The 6,271-nt window shown below is 38.5% G+C and overlaps 1 protein-coding gene across 1 annotated transcript in view; it reads right to left on the minus strand.

Moving 5' to 3' along the window:
- Positions 1-5,983: 5,983 nt before the first annotated feature.
- Emc2 (ER membrane protein complex subunit 2) overlaps positions 5,984-6,271 on the minus strand; it is a 35,569-nt gene continuing 35,281 nt past the window's right edge. The window contains exon 12 of the mRNA XM_026789479.1: positions 5,984-6,172. The gene's annotated coding sequence lies outside the window, so the exon portion shown is untranslated. The remainder of the gene's footprint in view (positions 6,173-6,271) is intronic.

Here is a 6,271-nt window from a genome sequence, read left to right on the forward strand (position 1 = left end):
CCTTTTCATGTAATTCTTACTCATTTGCCTAAAAGGTCCTTTTTTGTGAGTTCTTGCAATGTGCTTCTAATTTAGTATTTCCCATTTCAAAATCTATTATAAATCATGGAACACGACTAAAGAACTCAAGGTTCTTGCTTCCTGCTGTGTTCACTGTAATACAAAGCTTGCATCTTCTGTACCTCATGATGATGAATGACTACAGCTGGGTACAAAAAACTGCAAATAAGAAATATATTGATGTGTACTTATATACATATAGACAGATGCTTACATATGATCAATGCCTGCTTTATTAATGTCTAAGGTTAAGGATGCTATTAAAGACAATCAATATAATTAAAGTAGTTAAGACCAACTTCTGCGAAATTAAATAGCAATATACTTGCTTATATACTATTTTTAAATTTAAAAAAATACTCCAAGATATAAAAAACATATACCTCATTTATGTATGGTACTACCTAGGGTGGAAAGGTTTGTGGTGAAAAAGTTTGAGTTGAAATAAGAAGAAAATAAAAACAGAAAAAGAAAATATAATAAAATGAATATTAAATAAAAAAAACTTTAAGAAGCAAAGAGCACAGCACTAGGCTTCTTCTACTCTCCACTGTCCAAAAAAAAGTCTAGTTTAACAATGGCTTTTCAATTTTAGTGGCTCTCAGGATTACCTTACAGATATGTTAAAACCTAAATTGCCAGGAATCAAACACAAATTGAAGGGTGTTGAAAAACTTGATAAAGCGTTTGCCTAGTGTGTACAAGGTCAAGGCCCCGGATTTGATCTCCATCAAAATCCAAGTAAAAATCACATATAAACCATTGGACTGTATTTCCCATCTAGTAGGTCCAGGTAGGAGGGTTCCTTCTTCAATCTATTCATACGTACTCAAGAACCATCATTTAATGCCTCTTTAAACAGAATACGTTTTGTTTTTTATTTATTTATTTATTTATTTATTTATTTATTATGTATACAACATTCCTTCCACCTACGCACCAGAAGGGGGCACCAGATCTCATTACAGATGGCTGTGAGCCACCATGTGGTTGCTGGGAATTGAACTCAGGACCTCTGGAAGAGCAGGCGGTGCTCTTAACCTCTGAGCCATCTCTCCAGCCCAACAGAATACGTTTTGGAAGAGACTCCCCCTTGCAATTTCTTTTGCTAAGGAACAAAGTGAAGATATGAGGTTAGTTATTTCTGGAAGTATATTTTACTAAGCTATATGTAAATGTGAATAATGCATTTTCTTCTGTGTGATGGCCATTCAGTGCAGGGCCTTGCACATGCTAGGCCAACAATGCAACAGAGCTGCATCCCGTCCTTTGTTTGTGAGAGGTCTTTGTTGCTCAGGCTGGCCTGGAACACAAAATTCTCCCACTTCCACTTCCAGAATGGTACTTTCCTAATTTGTTCACATATGTACTAATGCAGGCACCACGCAGGGAGGATATGATGAAAAAAAAAAGACTGTCTCCCATTCATGGAGTCAGACAATGTACTGAGTGTTTAGATAATCACCCCAAATCATGAAGTTGTAAATGCTCCAATAGAAGGTACATAGTATATGGATCTGTTTAGGAGCTAACCATTTTATATTTCTATGAGCAATTTATGAAAGCCAGGTACTTAGTGCTTTCCGTTACATTTCATGTATCCTAGTAGGTGTCCAGCAGTATCTCACAGCACACCTTTAAGCTGCACATAACCAGTAAGAGGTATGTTAGACAACTGTACCAAGTTTTCTGTGACGCGTCTAAACTCTGCGTGCTTCCTCCCTGCAGTATTTCATAAGTTGTGAGAGTTCTTTATATATTGTGGACATAAGCATTTTGAGTTGATGTTTACAAAGTTTTTGCTTATAGCTTCCATTATCATCCTATTTAATAGCGTCTTTTATAGAATGAGTTTTCAATTCTGACAATGTTCAACTAAAAAAAAGAACTTTGCTGTCACTTGGAAGGATCTTAGCTTAACTCTTTCTCAACCCTTCCTTCTTCATTTTCTCCTGAGTTTTATAGTCTCACATTTTAATGGCCCATATTGAATTAAATTGTTTATAAAGTAGGTTTTGGCACAGAGGTTTTTGCTGTTGCTTTTGTTGATAGTCTGACTGTTCCAGTGTATTTTTTTTAAAAAAAAAAAAAACTGTCCCAAGACAATTCCTCCATTGTCTTGAACGCTACTGCCAAAAAACAAATTTCCATATAGCTATGGTTCTGTGGTTATCTTATCCCAGTGATGTACGTGTTTGGCACCCAAGGAAAGAGTCCTGTCGCGGCAGCTCTGTGTCTTAGTATACAGTATGACGATCCTTCAATTTCACTGTTCTCAAGTGCCTCTGTGCCTCTTCAGTGGCTGCTTCATACACTTTAGAATCACCGTGTCACCCTGCAACACACGCACAGTCTCGACAGAAATCACATGAAATCTATAGAACCACTTGGGAAAACTAGCGTTAGAATGGTGAGGCCTCCAATCCACAAAAATGTTTCCACTGATGTTTTATTAGTACTAGCCATTTTTAGCAAGTAAATCTTGTTTTGTTTAACTAAGGAAAAGGTTTTATTTGGGGTACCGACCTTTGATCTGCGATCTTACTAAATTCATATATGAGTCCAGTAAATTCTTGGTGATTGTTTGGGATTTTGTTATGGACAAACTTATTACTTGGAAATACATGCAGTTTTCTTCCTTCCTTTTCAGTGTAAAAGTCTTGCATTTCCTTTTCCTATGCTGATGTGGGGTTCCCTTCTGTATGCTGTGAATACCATTAGTTAATAAAGAAACTGTCTCAGGCCTGTGATAGGGTAGAGTAGAGCTAGGCACGGAAAACTAAACTGAATGCTGGAAAAAAGGAGGTGCAGTGAGGGAGAAGCCATGAAGCTGCCACTGGAGACAGTTGCGCGGGAACCTTGCCAGTAGGTCATAAGCCTCATGGTAAAATATAAAATAATGGAAATGGGTTAATTCTAGCTGTAAGAGCTAGCTAACAATTTGCTTAAGCTATTGCTATCAAACAGGATTGCAAGTAATATAGTTTGTGTGATTATTTTGGGAGTCTGGATGGTCGGGAACACCCACAAGGCTATAACACTATGTCATTCAGTGTTTAAATGTACAAGACCTCGTTGAAAAAAAACTTGTAAAAGTGAGCGGTCTTTACTCCCAGTCTTACAGAGAATATATTCAGTTTTCATCATTAAATTGCTGTAGATTCTATTCACAGAGTTGGAAAAGTTTCCTTTCGTTTCTGAGGTTTTATTTTAAACCATAAATGGGAGCTGAAGCTTGTCAAATGCTTTATATTAATTGAATATTTTTTCTAGTACAAAATATATTGGTTTTCAAATACTGAATCAGGCTTACAACTCTGGTGTAATTTGTGCTAATATTCTGTATATGTACTTATAAAGTACTAATCTCTATTTAATGTGTCAGAGACACTGAACATTAGGGTGCACAGGAGTGCAACTATTACAGAGCACAGGGAGCTTATATAAAAGTCCGGATTCTAACTGCAAAAATGGTACCAAAAGCCTGTATGTAAATTTTACAGAGAGGAAAAAAACATTGGATTTGTAAAATGTTAGGGCTACACCTAAATTAACAGTTCTGCTACAATATCAATTTCTTGTTGACAATTCACTGTGGTTCTGTAGGAAGAATCTCTGCCCTATTTTTCACAATTTCTGCTAAGTCTTCAAGTATCTTGAAATGAAATACTACTAAAGAAAATTAATTACAAGTATACAAAACAATGAATACGAATTTGGGGGAAGACAATTTTGCCTATAATTGGAGGTTGACTGTCAGGGGTGAGCAAGAAAACAGAGCATCAGAGGCTCAAAGGGAAAGAGCATGAAAGCACTTCTATCCTGAAATAGTTCTCACTGACTACGAATAATCTCCTCCCCCTCCCCGCCACACACACCCTCCCTCAAACAGGAAAACGCATTACCAGGCAGACACATACACACTCCATTCTACCACAAACTCCATTAATTTCTCCGAGCTTCAAATTTATAATATTTATTTTTATTTTGTATGTATGGGTGTTTTTGCAGGTATGTATGTATGCATGTATGCGTATTCCTGGTGCTCACGGGAGCCTGAAGGAGGTGCCAGATGCCATGGCAGTGGTTAGAGAGGATTGTGAGTTACATGTGGTACTGGGAACTGAACCTAAGTTCCCTGCAAGAGTGATGAGAGCTCTTAACAGAGCCAACTCTCCAGTCCCCAAATTTCTTTCTTGAAATGAAGTTTAAGTTTCAAAATCACTCCTAAAATCCTAACTTTAGGAAAAGAAGCTAATTTGAGAATAACTGGACTACTGTTCACAGACTAAGTCCATCCTTGAAATAGTTACTCGTCGACAGTTTGACAATACGCTTTCAGCGCACAGCAGCACTGACCTCACATTTCTGTTTGTTTCCATCTTCTGTGCCCAGAAATGGATGTTCTTATGATTAAAGGTCAGAAGACAGCCCTTAAGAAAAGATCCTATCTGCTGGATGAGAATGCAAGGTGCTGACCGGCAATGAGATGCTTTTCTGTTATCCGGAAGTGTCTTCTTGCTTTAAGACAGTCTATGTGAAGCAGCATTTCGGATGTGTCAAACCTAAGTCCCCGGGAGCAGTGGGTATATCAGGAACACCCACGGTTGGAGTCTCAAACAACTGAGTGGATGTTTCTCTCGCAATAGTAAGCACAGCAGTGGCTGCGGCCGTGCTGGTCAGGCGTGTGGCAGGGCAGCCCAACGCTGTCTAACTGGTGCTCCCTCTCTGAAGCGGAACTGTCATTCTCTCACTTGCCATTCCGCAGATCTAAACAGTGTGGGAACTCGAGGCATTTTTCTGACATTCAAGAGCAGGAAAGGAGGCAAAAAGCATCACTTCACCAACTTCACCTTTTCCGTTGGAAGCAGGGCCTTTTCAGCAAGCTTCTGTTCATTTCACTGTCCTACCTTGTCAGATCTTACACCTATCTCTGTTACCACACATCATCCGTGCCTAAATCCATGTAAACCACAAAACCTGAGCTTCTCAGTTGCATTAAGAGTCCAGATCATGTCCAGTGCTCAATAGCCATGACTAAGAGAGCCAGACAAGACAGCAAATGCTTTCCATCCAGCAAAAGCCATCTTACCTGACTGCTGACCATAAGGAGCAAACCAGCTCTGCTCCCTATGAGTTATGATACCTCCTCTGGATTCTCGTCTAATCCCGAGGAAAGGAAGTTCTGTCACTACCTGAACAAAGTAACTCACTGTAAATAAAGAACAGAGATCGTCAGTGCACCTAAGCAGAAACTTATAAATTACTACTATTAACAATGTACTTCAAAGTACTTGGCAGGAAGTTACTTTAAAAATGACTTTAAAAAATAAAAGGAAACCAAGGTAAGCAGCTAGAGGAAGAACTAAATTACTTGCCACACAAATACAAGTGCAGAAGTAAATTCTTCTCCAGTGACTGGTGGGGAGGACAGGAGAGGGAGAAAAGGTAACGGGACAATGTGCAGGCACTAGGTTCTTTATGGCAAACATAAACGTTTCATAATGCTGGAAATGCAGGTAGTAGGTTTGTGTACACAGAAAGTAGATCTTCATGCTCACAGATCAGTAGTGGAAAATTGTCTTCCCATGGACAGAGTTAGTTCACAGAAGATACCATGTTTCCATTCATGACCCATGAGAGAATAAAGTGAAAATACCTATAACACTGAAGTTTAGATGAAACATTAAAAATAATTTACTGGTACAAAGAATTATTAAGAGTTAAAACTGGCTGGTAATGAAGACAGTTGTTGATTTTCCGCACAAGCCCTAGTGACAGATGGTGAATACAGAGCCCTGAATAGACAGCTGCCGAGGACTTAGCGCTCAGTCTTCTCTAACCTATATGCGAAATGCTGCTGAAGGCAGAATAATGGCTATGGACCACACAAAGAAAATGACAAGAAACTGTAGTAAGGAGGTGACTGTATATGAGAACTGTAATAATTTTATTCCTAAAGACAGTTTAGATTTTTCCCTTCACCCCCAAGACTAAGTAGTCCCAGTGATAACAGTATCTTTCACTGATATTTCTATGATCCTAAACATATTTTCTATATTTCACAACTAAAAGTTTTAATAAACACAATGTGTAAAAAGGCCCATTTTACCTTTGATGTGGGAGTGTCATATATCAATCTGTTGATTTCATTGGTTAAGTAATAAACAAACTGCTTGGGCTCATAGCTTAGAACATAGGTGGGTGGAGT

This window comes from Microtus ochrogaster, unplaced genomic scaffold (assembly GCF_000317375.1).
Source record: "Microtus ochrogaster isolate Prairie Vole_2 unplaced genomic scaffold, MicOch1.0 UNK19, whole genome shotgun sequence".
In the NCBI taxonomy this organism is placed as follows: Eukaryota; Metazoa; Chordata; class Mammalia; order Rodentia; family Cricetidae; genus Microtus; species Microtus ochrogaster.